The sequence below is a fragment of the Pongo pygmaeus genome, chromosome 11 (assembly GCF_028885625.2).
Source record: "Pongo pygmaeus isolate AG05252 chromosome 11, NHGRI_mPonPyg2-v2.0_pri, whole genome shotgun sequence".
NCBI lineage: Eukaryota > Metazoa > Chordata > Mammalia > Primates > Hominidae > Pongo > Pongo pygmaeus.
Window position 1 is genome coordinate 14840065 of NC_072384.2, and position 14692 is coordinate 14854756.

Here is a 14692-nt window from a genome sequence, read left to right on the forward strand (position 1 = left end):
CTGTGACACAGATAGCTGACAATGTAGAAGCAGGTTCAGAAGTGGGTAAAAGACAGAGATCGGGAGATTTGGGAAAGCTTAAAAGACAGCAAGATGAGGAAAAGCTTGGACCACTGTAGAGAATTGTTAAATACTTGTGATCAGAAGGCTGACAGAAGGTTGGACAGTGAAGGCCAGACTTAAAAGTTCTTGGATGAAAATCAGGAATTTCCTGTGAATAGGAGCCAAAGCTACATTTGATTGGCCCAACAGAGGCTGCACAGTGACCCTGCCCTGGAGATCTGTGAAACTATGAACTGGGGGGTGATGATTTAGGATGTGTCTTGTGGAATGAACATCTAGGCAGCATAGCTCAAGAGGTGTCCCGTCTGCGTTGAACAGCCTGTGTTATTATGTATGACCTAAGAAATGACCTCAAGTTGGAACTTCTATTTAAATGAGAAGCGGAGCTCAAAAATTTGGAAAATTTGCAGCCTAGTTAAGTGGTCAAAAAGAAAGGCTGATTTTCAGGGGGAAAATTCAATAAGGCTTAGAGTATTTGTGTAAAAAGGAGCTTAGTGCAAGTATCCAAGACAAAGGGTAAAAGGCCTTGAAGGCATTTCAGAGACCTTTGCAGTAGCCTTTGCTGTCACAGGCCCTGGGGCCTAGCACAGAAGAATGGTTTCCTGGGCCAGCTCCATGGCCCTGCTGCTGTGTGCATCCTCAGGACACTGCTGCCTGCATCCCTGCAGCCCCAGCTCCAGCCATGGCTGAATGATGCACAGGTACAGCTTGGGTCACTGCTTCAGAGGTGGCTCCAAGCCTTGATGGCTTCCACATAGTGTTAAGCCAGCAGGTGCAGAGAACAAGAGACTAGAGGCTTGGGAGCCTCTGTCTGGACTCCAGAGGATGTACAGAAAAGCCTGGGTGTCCAGGCAGTAGCCTTTCCAAGAGGCTCATGGAGAAGCTCTACTAGGTCAGCAAAGAAGGGCCATGTAGGTTTGAAGCCCCCTCACAGGGAGGCTCCATTCTCCAAACCCCAGATTCATAGACCCACCAACAGCTTGCACTCTCAGTGTGGAAAAGCTACATGCATTCAACAGCCCTGTCCATGAGAGGCAGCTGTGGATGCTGAACGCTGCAAAGCCACAGGTGCAGATCTGCCCAAGGCCTTGGGAGCCCAGCCCTCACAGCCGTGTGCCATGGATGTGGGACAAGGATTCAAAAAGGATGATTTTGGAGCTGTCGGATTGAATGACTGGCCTGCTGGGTTTTGGATGTTCATGTATCCTGTGAGTCCCATGTGTGTTTTGTTTTTCTTTCTGGCATTTTTTTTTCTACTGGCTGGGAATGCTTACCCATTGCCTGTACAATCATTGTGCCTTGGAAGTAGTTAACTTGCTTTATAATTCAGAAACTCAGGGGCAGATAGGACTGTAGCCTTGTCTCAGATGAGACTTTGGGCTTTGGACATTTAAGTAAATGCTGGAATTATGTAAGATTTGGGGGACTGTAGGGAAGGTATCATTGTATTTTGCAATGTGAGAAAGAGGAGATTTGGGGGACCAGGGACAGAATAATATAATTTGGCTCTGTGTCCCTACCAAAACTCATGTGGAATTGTAATGGGCAAAGTTAAAGGTGGGGACTGGTGGAAGGTGATTTAATCATGGTGGAGAGTGGAGTTTGGAAGGTGGGGGTGGTGGGGAGCATTGGGGGGGATTGTGTTGGGGTTGTGGGGAAAGGCAGAGGTGGGGGGCAGATTCTTCACAAATGGTTAAACACCATCTTTGTAATGCTGTCCTTCTGATAGTGAGTTTGCTTCATGATTTAGGAGCTTTGAGATTGGATGAATACTGGCCTGCTGGGTTTTGGATGTGCATTGGGCCTGTGGTCCCATTTGTGTTATTTTTCTGGGAAATTTCTTCCCTTTGGAGTGAGAAAGCTTACTCAGTGCCTGTACCATTATTGTACCTTAAAAGAACTCCATTTTAAGTTCAGGGACTCATAGGCAGAAGAGACTGTAGCCTTGTATCAGATAAAACTCTGAACTTTTTATATTTGAGTTAATGCTGGAATGAGTTAAGGCTTTTGGAAACATTTGAAAACGCACGACTGTATTTTACTCTGTGAGAATGACATGAGATTCGGGGGGAGGGGGTCAAGGTCAGAATAATATGGTTTGGCTGTGTTTCCCTAGAAAAACTCATGTGGAATTGCAATCCCGAATGTTGGAGGTGGAGCCTGGTGGTAGGTGATTTAATCACGGATGGGAGGTGGGTGGGTTGGAGGGAAAAAGGGGTGGGTAGGGAGATGAGGAGTAAGCTGGCTGTAGGGTGGTGGGAGGGTGGGGGTAGTAGGAAGGAGGAGTGGCCTGCTGCAGAGGCAGAGGCTCATGGAAAACCTCTACTAGGACAGTGCACTTGTGGCTTTGCAGGGTGTAGCCCCCATGGCTGCTGTCATGGGCTGGGCTGGTGTTGAGCCGCCAGCTTTTCCATACTGAAGGTGCGAGCTGTTGATGGGTCTATGAATCTGGGGTCTAGAGGATGGTGGCCTCCTGCATAGGGGCTCCAAGCCCATATTTTTCTTCTGCACTGCCATAGTACAGATTTTCCAAGAGGCTCAGGCTCTGCCTCAGGCTTCTGTCTGGAAACAGTAGGGCTTGGAGGTGGGTTGGGGGTGGATCCTTCAACAATGATTAAGCACCATCTTCTTGATGCTGACCTCGTGATAGTGAGTTCTCATGAACTTCCTCATAGTGTTAAGCCACTGGTTGGATGGAGCATGAGACTAGGGGCTTGGGAGCCTCTGTATAGATTTTGGAGAATGTATGGAAATGTCTGGGTGTCCAGGCAAAAGCCTTCCTAAAAGGCAGAACCTCATAAGAAACCTCTACTAGGGCAGTGCAGAAGGAAAATATGGGGTTGGAGCCCCTACACTGGAGGCCACCATCATGAAGACCACAGATTCATAGACCCCGCAACAGCTTGTACCGTCAGTGGGGAAAAGCTACAGGCACTCAACACCAGCCCAGCTCATGAAGACAGCCATGGGGCATAAACCCTGCACAGGTGCAGAGCTGCCCAAGGCCTTGGGAGCCCAGCCCTTACATCCCTGTGCCCTGGATGTGGCACAAGCTTTCAAAAAGGGTAATTTTGGAGCTGTAGGATTGAATGACTGGCCTTCTGGGTTTGGAGTTTCATGGGGCCTGTAAGTCCTTACTGTGTTTTGTTCTTTCTGGCAAAATTATTCCTTTTGGCTGGGAATGCTTACCCATTGCCTGTATAAGCATTGTACCTTGGAAGTAGTTTACTTTCTTTATATTTCAGAGGCTCATGAGCCTAAGGGTCTGCAGCCTTGTGTTAGGTGAGACTTTAAGCTTTGAACATTTGTATAAATGATGAAATGATATAAGACTTCCGGGAACTGTAGGGAAAGCTATCATTGCAGTTTGCAATGTGAGAAGGACATGAGATTTGGGGAGCCAGGGACAGACAAATAAAATTTAGCTCTGTGTCTCTACCAAAATTCATGTGGAATTGTAATGGGGAATGTTAAAGGTGGGGCCTGGTGGAAGGTGATTTAATCATGGTGGAGAGTGGGGGTTGGAAGGTGGGGGATAGGGAGAATGGGGAGATTATGTTAGGGGTGGGGGGTGAAAAGTGATGGTGGCAGGTGGATCCTTCACAAATGATTAGATACAATCTCCTTATTTCTGTCCTTGTGATAGTGAGTTCTCTTCATGATTTTGGAGCAGTGAGATGGAATGGATACTGGCCTGCTGGGTTTTGGACTTGCACTGGGCCTGTGGTCCCATCTGTGTTATTTTGCTGGGAAATTTCTTCCCGTTGGACTGAGAAAGTTTACCCAATGGTTGTACCATCATTGTATCTTGAAAGAAAAGAACACCCTTTTAAATTCAGGGACTCGTAGGCAAAAGGGACTGTAGGCTTGTCTCACATGAGATGTTGAACCTTTTACATTTGAGTTAATGCTGGAATGAGTTAAGACTTTTGGCAACTTTTGAAAAAGTATGATTGTATTTTGCTCTGTGAGAAGGACATGAGATTCGGAGGGGTTGGGGTCAGAATAACATGGTTTGGCTGTGTTTCCCTACAAAAACTCATGTGAATTGTAATCTTGAATGTTGGAGATGGGGCCTAGTGGAAGGTGATTTAACCATGGATGGGAGGGGGTTGGGGTTGGAAGGAAAAAAAGTGGATAGTGTTGGGAGGAGAGTGGGTTGTCAGTAGGGTGGTGAGAGGATGGTGGGTATTAGGAAGGGGGAGTAGCCTGCTGCAGAGTCACATCCTCATGGAAAACTTCTGCTAGGGCAGTGCTCCTGTGGCTTTGCAGGCTTTAGCCCACATGGCTGCTCTCATGGGCTGGGCTCGTGTTGAGTGCTTTTCCATACTGAGGGTGCAGGCTGTTGGTGGGCTTATGAATCTGGGGTCTGGAGGATGGTGGCCTCCTGTGTGGGGGCTCCAGGCCCATATTTCCCTTCTGCACTGCCATAGTAGAAGTTTCCCAAGAGGCTCTGCCTCTGTAGGAGGCTTCTGCCTGGAAACATTAGGCGGTGGTGTGTGTGGTGGATCCTTCACCAGTGGTTAATCTTCTTGATGCTGATCTCCTGATAGTGAGTTCTCATGTGATCTGGTTATATAACGGGCTGTGGCACCTCTTTTCTCTCTCTGTCTTGCTCCTGTTTCTGCCATATGAAACATCTCATTGCCGCTTGGCCTTCTGGTGTGGTTAGGAGGGGCCTGATCAGTGTGGGCCTGCTCAGTGGACCTAGTCATTTGGGACTTGGTCAGTGAGGCCTGTTTAGTGGGTCTGCTTAGAGAGGGTCTCATTAGGGGGATCTAGTAGTGGGGGTTTTGGCGAGTGGGGACCTATTGGCAGCCAGTTGTTTGGTGTCTGGTCAGTGCAAACCTGGGCTGTGGGGCTTGACCGGTGGTGACCTGGTCAGCTGGGCTTAGGGGTGGCCTGGTCAGCATGGGCTGGGTCACTGGTGACTAGGTCAAGGGGTGCTATTCAGTGGAGGACTGGTCACATGGGACCTAGTCAGCAGGGCCTGGTGGGCGTGTCCTCATCAGTGAGGCCCTTGTCAGTGGGGCCCTGATCAGGGCAGCCTGGTCAGTGGAACCTCATCAGTGGGGGCCTGGTCAGAGAGGACTTGGTCAGTGGTGGCTTTTGTAGCAGTGGTCTACGGGGTGACCTGGTCAGCGGGGACCTGAGCAGTCGGTGCCTGTTCAGTGGGGCCTACTCACTAGGGTCTCAGTCAGGGGCATCTGGTCACCTCAGGCCTGGTTAGTAGGGGCTGATCAGTGGCAGCCTATTCCCTGGAGGCCTGGTCAGTGGGGCCTAATCTGTGGTGCCAGGCAATGGGATCATGATCGGTGGAATCTGATCAGTGAGGCCTTGTCAGTAATGACCTAGTCAGTGAGGCCTTGTCAGTAAGGAGCTTGTCCGTGAGGCCTTGTCAGAGAGGCCTTGTCAGTAAGGACCTGGTCCGTGAGGCCTTGTCAATAAGGTCCTGGTCTGTGAGGCCTTGTCAGTAAGGACCTGGTCTGTGAGGTCTTGTCAATAAGGTCCTGGTCAGTGAGGACTTGTCAGTAAGGAGCTCGTCCATGAGGCCTTGTCAGTGAGGCCTTGTCAATAAGGTCCTGGTCAGTGAGGCCTTGTTATTAAGGACTTTGTCAGTGAGGCCTTGTCAGTGAGGCCTTGTCAGTGAGGCCTGGTGAGTAAGGACCTAGTCCGTGAGGCCTTGTCAATAAGGTCCTGGTCTGTGAGGCCTTGTCAGTAAGGACCTGGTCTGTGAGGTCTCGTCAATAAGGTCCTGGTCAGTGAGGACTTGTCAGTAAGGAGCTCGTCCATGAGGCCTTGTCAGTGAGGCCTTGTCAATAAGGTCCTGGTCAGTGAGGCCTTGTTATTAAGGACTTTGTCAGTGAGGCCTTGTCAGTGAGGCCTGGTGAGTAAGGACCTGGTCAGTGAGGCCTTTTCAGGGAGGCCTGGTCAGTAAGGTCCTGGTCAGTGGAGTCATGGTCATTGTGGGCCTGGCAGCGTGGGTCTGGTTAGTGGGTCCTGGTGATGGAGGTCTAATCAGTGAGGGTGTGGTCAGGGAAGACCTGATGTGTGGGGTCTGGTCAGCAGGAACCTGGTCAGTAGGGACTGCTGAGCGCTGCTTGGAGAAGCCAGGTGCATTGCACGTTATCGAGGGCCCTGTGGACAGCTGGGATGGCCCAGTGGTGCCCAACGGCCCGGTCAAAAGTGGACAAAGCAGGTGTTTGGATGGACCAGGGAGATCTTGCTCAGAGATTCTGACAGGACAAAGGTAAAGGAAGGACCAGAGTGGCCGGATAGATGGTCACAGTGTATGGGCTGTACAGGATGGAGGAAGCCAGGGAACAGGCTGGGTGGGCAGTGGGGTGCAGGGAGGGGCAGGTGCATGGTGGGACGTCAGACCCTGTGAGGGCTGTGAGGGTGTCAGGTGGGTTGGGCTCCAGGTGCACCCTCAGTGCACTGGGTGGGTCTCACCCCAGGCTCCCTGGACCCCAGCCAGGTGATGTGGTCACTCCCTGGGGGACTGCTCTCAGGCCCCGGCTACCCACCCTGGGCAGCGCTGTCCCATCTCGGGACTGGACTTTCTCAGATCCTGTAGAGGGCACAGCCTCCACCCAGGAGGGGCAGCCCCATGGTGCAGCCTGAGCTCTCCATGGGCCTGGAGAATCCCCTGCCAGCCTTGTGCTCCCTCTTCTCTCAGGTCCCACTTTTCCAGTGTCAGCCAGCAGGGATGCCCCATCCTCCCTTCCCCATGTGTCTCCTGGGCTGAAACCTGTGGCAGATTGGGACAGGGATGGTGCTTCCCTCAGGCCCATTTGGGGAGGGGACTGGCTCCCGGACTGGTGCAGGTCCTCAGCTCTGCCTTGATTGGCTTAGAGTGAGATGGATCAGTCAGTGCCCTGAAGTTGAAGATAAGAGACTGTCCCTGCTGTTGGGAGGCTGGTCTAGGGATGGAGGACTTAACAGGTCCTCCCAGGCTGTCAGGCCTGGGCAGCACTGTCTTGTCTTAGGACTCAGAAAGTCCAGTCCTGAGATGAGACAGTCCTGCCTAGGGAGGGTGGCTGGGACCTGACAGCAGTCCCCCAGAGAGTGACCACATCACACATCCAGGGTCCAGGGAGCCTGGCCTGAGACATGCCCAGTGCACTGAATGTGCACCTGGAGCCCACTCCACCTGATGCCTCCATAGCCCTCGCAGGTCTGACCTCCCAGCATGCACCTGCCTCTCCCTGCACCCCAGCTGTCCACCCTGCCTGTTCCCTGATTTCCTCCATCCTGTCCAGCAGGATGGGATGGACAGGGGGACAGCCTGTGTGCACATTTCGTGGTGAGTGGGAGTGACACACCATCTCTGGGAGGCACCATGGTTCCTGCCAAACCCGACCCCAGGACTCTGTCCTTCAGGTGGTTTTACCAAACCCCAAACCCAGAACTGTGGTTGTGGCTCAGGGGTCAGCCCCTGCTAGTGCCAGGACACTACTGGGAGGCTGGGACCTGACCAAAGCCCATGGTGTCTCTGGCCTGAGAACAAGGTGTCTTGGGACCATAAGGCCAGGCCACCAATGGCCATTGGGTCATAGGGGCTCAGCCCCAATGTTTCTCCTTCCCTGGCTCCTTCTGCTTCAGTCCCATCAGGGCCCTGGATCCCAAGACTCAGCATCCAAGGTCCCCTCCAGGAATCCTGGCAGCTCAGCATACTTTATTGTGTTTCATCTGAGAGCAAAAATGTAAAATTGGATGCACAGAAAAATGACTCAAAGTGCTTAATGACTAGAAGAAATCTAGGAGCAGCAAGAAGGTAATGTGGAGAGGGAGGGACCTCCATGACTGGTGTCTGCAGAGCCAGGGGTACAGGCACCCAGTGCTGTGGCCTGGCACCACCTGCCTCTCAGAGGGTGGGTGGCACACTCTCCTTACCCAGAGAACAGCAGACCTGGTCACCAGCTTTTCTACCTGTCCCTGTAAGCATCAAATTGCTGGAGGAAAATTTCATGCCAGAGCTTGGACCATCCCTAGCTCAGGGGTTAGCGGTTGTCCCTTGGTGACCTAAATGAAAAAACAGGTCCAGAACAGAGTCCCTGATGCTGGGCACTCATCCAGTCTTTGAATCGTGGGAGGGGAGGCCTGGTACTAGGTAGACCTAACCTCTTTGAGGAACCACAGAGCCCAAGGCTGGAAACCTCCAGAATCCTCCACCCCCTGATCCTCCCTGGGGACCCCTGTGGCCCATCTCACTGAGCACTCTTCCATCTGTAGATGTCTGGGCTGCTCTACAAGGGAGTCCCCTTTCAGGTGTGGTGCTAGACATGGTCACTCCTGCTGGATGTCTAGATGGTAGAAACCAAGGACCTAGGGAAATACCAGGTACAGCCTTTCCACACTCATCCAGAGCAGGACAAACAGGCCAGGCGGTGTCAGGAGCCCAGGTCTCCAGCTGGAGGGAACGTCAACCCTGCAGTGGGAGCAGGGGCCCTTTGCACATCCTAAGCACAGATGGTAATGTAGACACCACAGGTAAGCTGGGTTTGGTACCTACCCCTCCCTGGATTCAGAAAGAAGCCAAACAAAGAGCTTTGTGCAGAATGAAACCTCCTTTCCTCCCAGAAGCACTGCTGACTGTTTGGTGGTTGCCATTTGTGGCATTGAGCCTTTGTTTGTTCTGAGGTTGGGCTGGTTTCTCCTCTTGGCCCTGCCCTACAGATCATAAAGGAGAACAGCAAGAAGTCCCCAGCAAACATCCGCAGATGGCCTTGGAAATAAGTCGCCTTCTGAGAAATATGTCATGTTCTGGGAGGGATAAGGCATCAAGTAAGGCCTATGGGGTTGGAGGATCCCTGGGCAGGTGGGGCAATCCTTGGGGTCTTCCCATGGGAATAGGGAGGTCCTGAGGCTGAGGCAGGGGTTCCACAGGAGGAGTCACAAAGCTCCCAAGAGCTTTCCTGTGCCAGGGAGCAGTCAACACCATGGACTGAACACCTGCTGGCCTCCAAGTCCTGGTCCAGGCTGGGGCATGTGGGGCCAGGAGGCAGCTCAGAGTGGGAGGCAGAGAGAAGTGTGCTCAGAGGGCACCCATTTCTGGGTGTCATGTGGTCCAGAGATTTTGGCTGGGAAGGGCTTCCAGAGTTTCATATGTGTTATGGAGCTGCTTCCTCTCCCCAGCCTCACCCTGCAGGAATGCCAGTGAATATATTGCCAACATCTTGGAGCTCAGTGCCCTCATAGTGTAATGGCATCAGCAGATCTGCCTGTGCTTGGACTTCCTGTACTACCCATTCCTGAGAGGCGATGCTTCTGCAGGGCCTGTGACTTGGTGCACAACTTCAGACACCATCATCCTGCAGCAGCACTGCACCCTCTCTAGCCAGGGTATTGATGACTTCCTCAAGGCCAAGTCCACGTTCAAGGCTTCGGACTTCATTGATGCATTGTGCTGAGCAAGGTGGGCTTCTCCGGGATCTTAATTCAGGAGGTAGAATGGAGCTTGAGATCAAGTGTCTGATCAAGGAACTTGAACTTGATCTGGAGGGCTCTGAGGAGCCATGGAAGGTGCTGGATAAAGGAGTGATAGTCAGCTATGTTTTAGAGATGACTGTAGAAGGCTGCCTGGAAGGAGTGAACAAGAGCCAGGAGACCAGGGAGGGAGCTTGTGGGGCAGGTCTGGAGATGGCAAGGGAGGGATCCTGCTTGGATGAAAGGTCTTCAGGGACTGTCTCAGGTTACACACAGGTGCCCTCAGAGCTAGTGTGTTTCAGAGTCTTGCCTCCAGGATGAAAATGGGAAGGAGTTGTCAGACGAGGACATATAAATGGAGGCTGGCATATTCGTGAGTGCCGGTGGTCCCGGTGTGGGGCTACTGTGGGAACAGGGGTCTCTCCATCCAGGGAAGTGATGGATGGACCCTACATCACTCCATTCTGCCCTTCCTTTCCCTCCTCCCATTCTCCCGAAAGCCTCAGTGTATGGGCGCTGTTCATCCTCTGGTGCTGCAGCAGCCAAGAGACACAAGCCTGCCTGGCTGCCTCAGGATATGACAGCAGAGCCGGTGGCCTCTACTGGATCATTTACAACCTCAGAAAACACCCAGACACCGGGAGTGCTGCCAGCCCATGATACAAGAGTCCTAATGCTGAAGACATTGAATGGTGGGTGCAGGGCCTCATGGCCTGTTCCCCAGCCCCTCTCATTGGCTCTGCTCCAGTTGGTGAAGGGGGAAAATGTTTTTGTCAATTCTGCCATGATTGCCTAGCAAGAAAAGGAGCAGAACCCAGAAGCAGTAAAATCAGTTTTCTTTTCTGAACTACATTTCTGCCATCTGTAATTGAGGGGAATTCCTTCTACCCCACGAGGCTGCTTGGAGAATGACTGACAGTGTATGTAGAGCAGGTTCCAGCCAGCAGGCATTTGGTGTCCAGACCACTCTTCCCCCTTGATTTTCTGCCTATATTTTCATTTTGTTCCCAAGACCCTCACTCCCCTTAATTTTGCTTTTCCCTCTGATTCCCGCCTTATCATCTATCCCATGGATTCACCAGGATCTAAGTGGGTAACAGTCATCTATGCATGTATGTGTATGTATGTATGTTCTCTGTTGGTGTTGGAGTATGGTGTGTGTGTGAGAGAGAGAGAAAGTGTGTGTGTGTGTGAGAGAGAGAAAGAGAGTATGTGTGTGTGTGTGTGTGTATGTTGGGGTCACTGAGGGACTGAAACTCTCCACACCAGGCTGTGGTTCTGCTCACTGCTGGAGGCGCTGTCAGGGCTCTTGCCATTGACCCTCCAGGTCTCATTCTTGCAGTGCAGGCAGGGCATTCTGGAGGAATCATGCCCTTGGAAGAAGCCCTGAGGAGTGACTGGTGTGTATTGGTGGATAAATACCCCAACTCCCTTGCTCTGGGTGGGATGACTCTGAGGCACATGTTCTATGCTGTCTCTCAGAGGTACCTGGGAGGGCTGAGTCCTGGCTGCCCACAGTGGAAACTTTCTTGATGAAGGTCCCTTTAACTGCTACATTCCATTCCTGTCTCAGTTCCCCACTCCTCTACTGGTGTTGCCTGCAATTAGTACCCTAAGGAAGAACTGGCAGTAGAATTACTGTCCTGGAGTCATCTCCAGATAAAATTTTTATACTTGAATCTTTGCCTCAGGATATACTTCCAGGAAACTTAAACTAAGACACACATTTTTCTTTCAGCTCCTCCAATCTTCATAGACCTGTCATTGTGCTGTTTTTACTAAAAAGGATCATGAGGATCAGAGAGGAAAAGTCACTTGCCCAGAGTCACACAGCTGAACAGTGGTGGAGTTCAACTTTGACCGTGGGCTGTCTGGCCCCAAGGTGTAGGCTTGCTCCTCTCCCAAGAGACTCCTTTCTTATCAGGCTCAAATGAATGAAAGGAGGATGTTAAAGGTAGGATCTCTGAAGTCTGTGCCAGAGGAACCCTAGCTCATGGCTGGCACCTGTGTTCTCATTCTTACCTCATTAAGAGTAAAGTAAAGTTGGTTGAGTTTATTGAATTTAAGTATCTTTAGTGAGATCATATATTATTAGTAAGAACTGGGACCCAACAGATTTTCTGACTCTAAAAGAGTGTTTTCACAGGAACAGATATATACCTATAAGTATAGACACGCATACACATATTTCTTTACTGCTTGTAAAAATTAGTCCTTATTAGAATGTGGGATGTATAAATGTAAGAGAATTTTCATGTTAAAATTGACAGATACATTTTTAAATTCTCCTAAAAGAAATTTAATTATTTTTCTTTTAGAATTTTCCATTTTTAATGTTATTTTTATGAGAAACTGTATAACTTTATTGATAATACATATAGTAGCCCTTTGTTTTTCACATTGAAAATACAGTGTATTTTGCAAATAACTAAGGCCTAATTTTGTATTAAAATTTTAAATTTTCAATCTTTTTTTATTATTATTATACTTTAAGTTCTGGGATAAATGTGGAGAACGTGCAGGTTTGTTACATAGGTATACACATGACATGGTAGTTTGCTGCACCCATCAACCTCTCATCTACATTAGGTGCTCATCTACATTTGGTGCTACATTAGGATGTGGAGAAATAGGAATGCTTTTACACTGTTGGTGGGAGTGTAAATTAGTTCAACCATTGTGGAAGACAGTGTAGTGATTCCTCAAGGATCCAGAACCAGAAGTACATTTGACCCAGCAATCCCATTACTGGGTATATACCCAAAGGATTATAAATCATTCTGCTGTAAAGACACATGCACACATATGTTTATTGCAGCACTGTTCCCAATAGCAAAGACTTGAAACCAACCCAAATCCCCATCAGTGATAGACTGGATAAAGAAAATGTAGAAATATACACCATGGAATACTCTGCGGCCATAAAAAAGGATGAGTTCATGTCCTTTGCAAGAACATAGATGAAGCTGCAAGCCATCATTCTCAGCAAACGAACACAGAAACAGAAAACCAAACACCGCATGTTCTCACTCATAAGTGGGAGTTGAACAATGAGAACAAATGGACACAGGGAGGGGAACATCACATACTGGAACCTGTCAGTGGGTGGGGGGCTAGGGGAGTTGGGGAGGGATAGCATTAGGGGATTTAATAATTTTAAAATTCAATTCTGTTGAAATGTTTACTCCAAGAAGCAATGTGTTTTTGAGAGCTAATCCTGATATATTCAAATCTTAACGACTTAAGTTGATGGAGTGGACTTCTTTTAAATTAGTGATTCCCTAATTTACCTGACAGTTGGAATTTCCAGGACATATTGAAAATACAGATTATCCAGACTCTTAACCTCTGCAGATGTATTTAGTGGTTCTAAAATGGCACCCAGGAGCCTGGATTTTTCCCAGGGGCCCTGTGTAATTCACACTGATGACCAGGGAAGTTGGGGAAATAGTGCCTTAAGGAGATTTTTCATTAAGCAGTCTTCATTTGAAATGAGGATCATTTATCTTCTAATACCCCATGCTTCCTCTTTCTCCTGCTCTCTTTGTCTCCTGCTGTCTTTCAGTTCCTAGAAGCTTTAATTGAATAAAAGTTCCTAGTAGATCTGTACCTACTAAAAACCAGACTTCTGAAGCTACGTGGCCACCAGAAGACGCAGCTAGTCTGCCATGTAAAAAAGGAAAGGTGGCATGTGCCCTGAGGGTGCAGAGGTGAGAGGCAGGGAAATGGAGACCCCCACAGCCAGCAGCAGTGGCCCTCATCACAGCCCTCCGGGAGATATGAAAGGAGGTCAGATCTTGGACGGTAGTCTTGCCTTCCTGCTATAGAACACATTGTTAACACTGAAAAAGATGATCTGTTCTAGGGGAATGGTGAAAGCTGACTCCAGCACTTGTGCTTTTTGTTCGTTTGTTTGAGATTGAGTCTTGCTCTTGTTGCCCAGGCTGGAGTGCAATGCATGATCTCAGCTCACTGCAAGCTCTGCCTGTTTGTTTGAGATTGAGTCTTGCTCTTGTTGCCCAGGCTGGAGTGCAATGCATGATCTCAGCTGACTGCAAGCTCTGCCTCCTGGGTTCCAGCGATTGTCCTGCCTCAGCCTCCCGAGTAGCTGGATTACAGGCGCCCACAACCGTGCCTGGCTAATTTTTATATTTTTAGTAGAGATGGGATTTCGCCATGTTGGCCAGGCTGTTCTCCGACTTCTGACCTCGGCTAAAGTGTTGGGATTACAGGCGTAAGCCATTGTGCCCGGCCTGTGCTTTTAATTTAATCAGGGCACAGCTTCAAAATGACATCTAAGTAGCTGACATAAAAATGAAAATTCTGCGTACTTTGATATTAGCAGACTTCAGATACAAACCAGAATATGAGTAAATTGTTTCTTAACCAGACTGAATAATTTTCACATTGGCAGGCCATTCAGCATCTGGCTTATGTTTGGGCCAGGCTGGGTGCCTCATAAAAGTCTGGAGGGAAATACAGAGGCCAATTCTCCATAAGTATTAGGCTCAGAAATATCCTGCTTCACGCCACCTTCATCAAACCGAGGTTGGTCAACACTTTTCACCACTGCCACTGGACACTTTAACTTCCAGTTTTGCTACCTGCTCTACAAAGATACCCCCTTCCTTCCTTTCCTGCATTCTCCCTACAACCTTGTCTTTTTTTGAGTACACCCACTCTGTCTCATCATTGTCCATCTCTGCTTCCCAAAACCTTATATAGTACAGAAATTGGCCAATCAAGATTACCACGTGGAAGAGCATCCATTTACTGAATAAGGCAGCTGGCTCCTGGGGGCAGAAAAGTGATTGGACACAGAGATAAAAATCATAATCCCTGCTCTCCTGGACTCACTGTCCTGTGGGGAGACAGACACATGAACAAATACAACTTGATAACTACAACAATCAAGTGAATTATGTAATTTAGACCGGAGAAAGAGAGAGCAAACGTTATCAGAAGACAGTGTGTCCACTACTTACTCTCTAACAGATTTCCTCATAAACCACTAGGCTTGCCAACTTGTTGAATAAGAAAATTGGAGGGTCAGGGGAGGGGAAATACGTATGCTTCTTAGTCTTTCATTCCATAAATACATAAATAATGAAACTATTAATGATATCATCATGTTGATTCAATAAGTTTGAAACAAAAATTGATAGTAATCTTTAGAAGAAATTGTGTATGTGTCTATGCG

The 14692-nt window shown here is 49.1% G+C and overlaps 1 pseudogene; it reads left to right on the forward strand.

The window, feature by feature from the left end:
- The first annotated feature begins 7978 nt into the window (after positions 1–7978).
- The window catches only part of LOC129031730 (fatty acyl-CoA reductase 2-like), a 28165-nt pseudogene continuing 21451 nt past the window's right edge, over positions 7979–14692 (forward strand).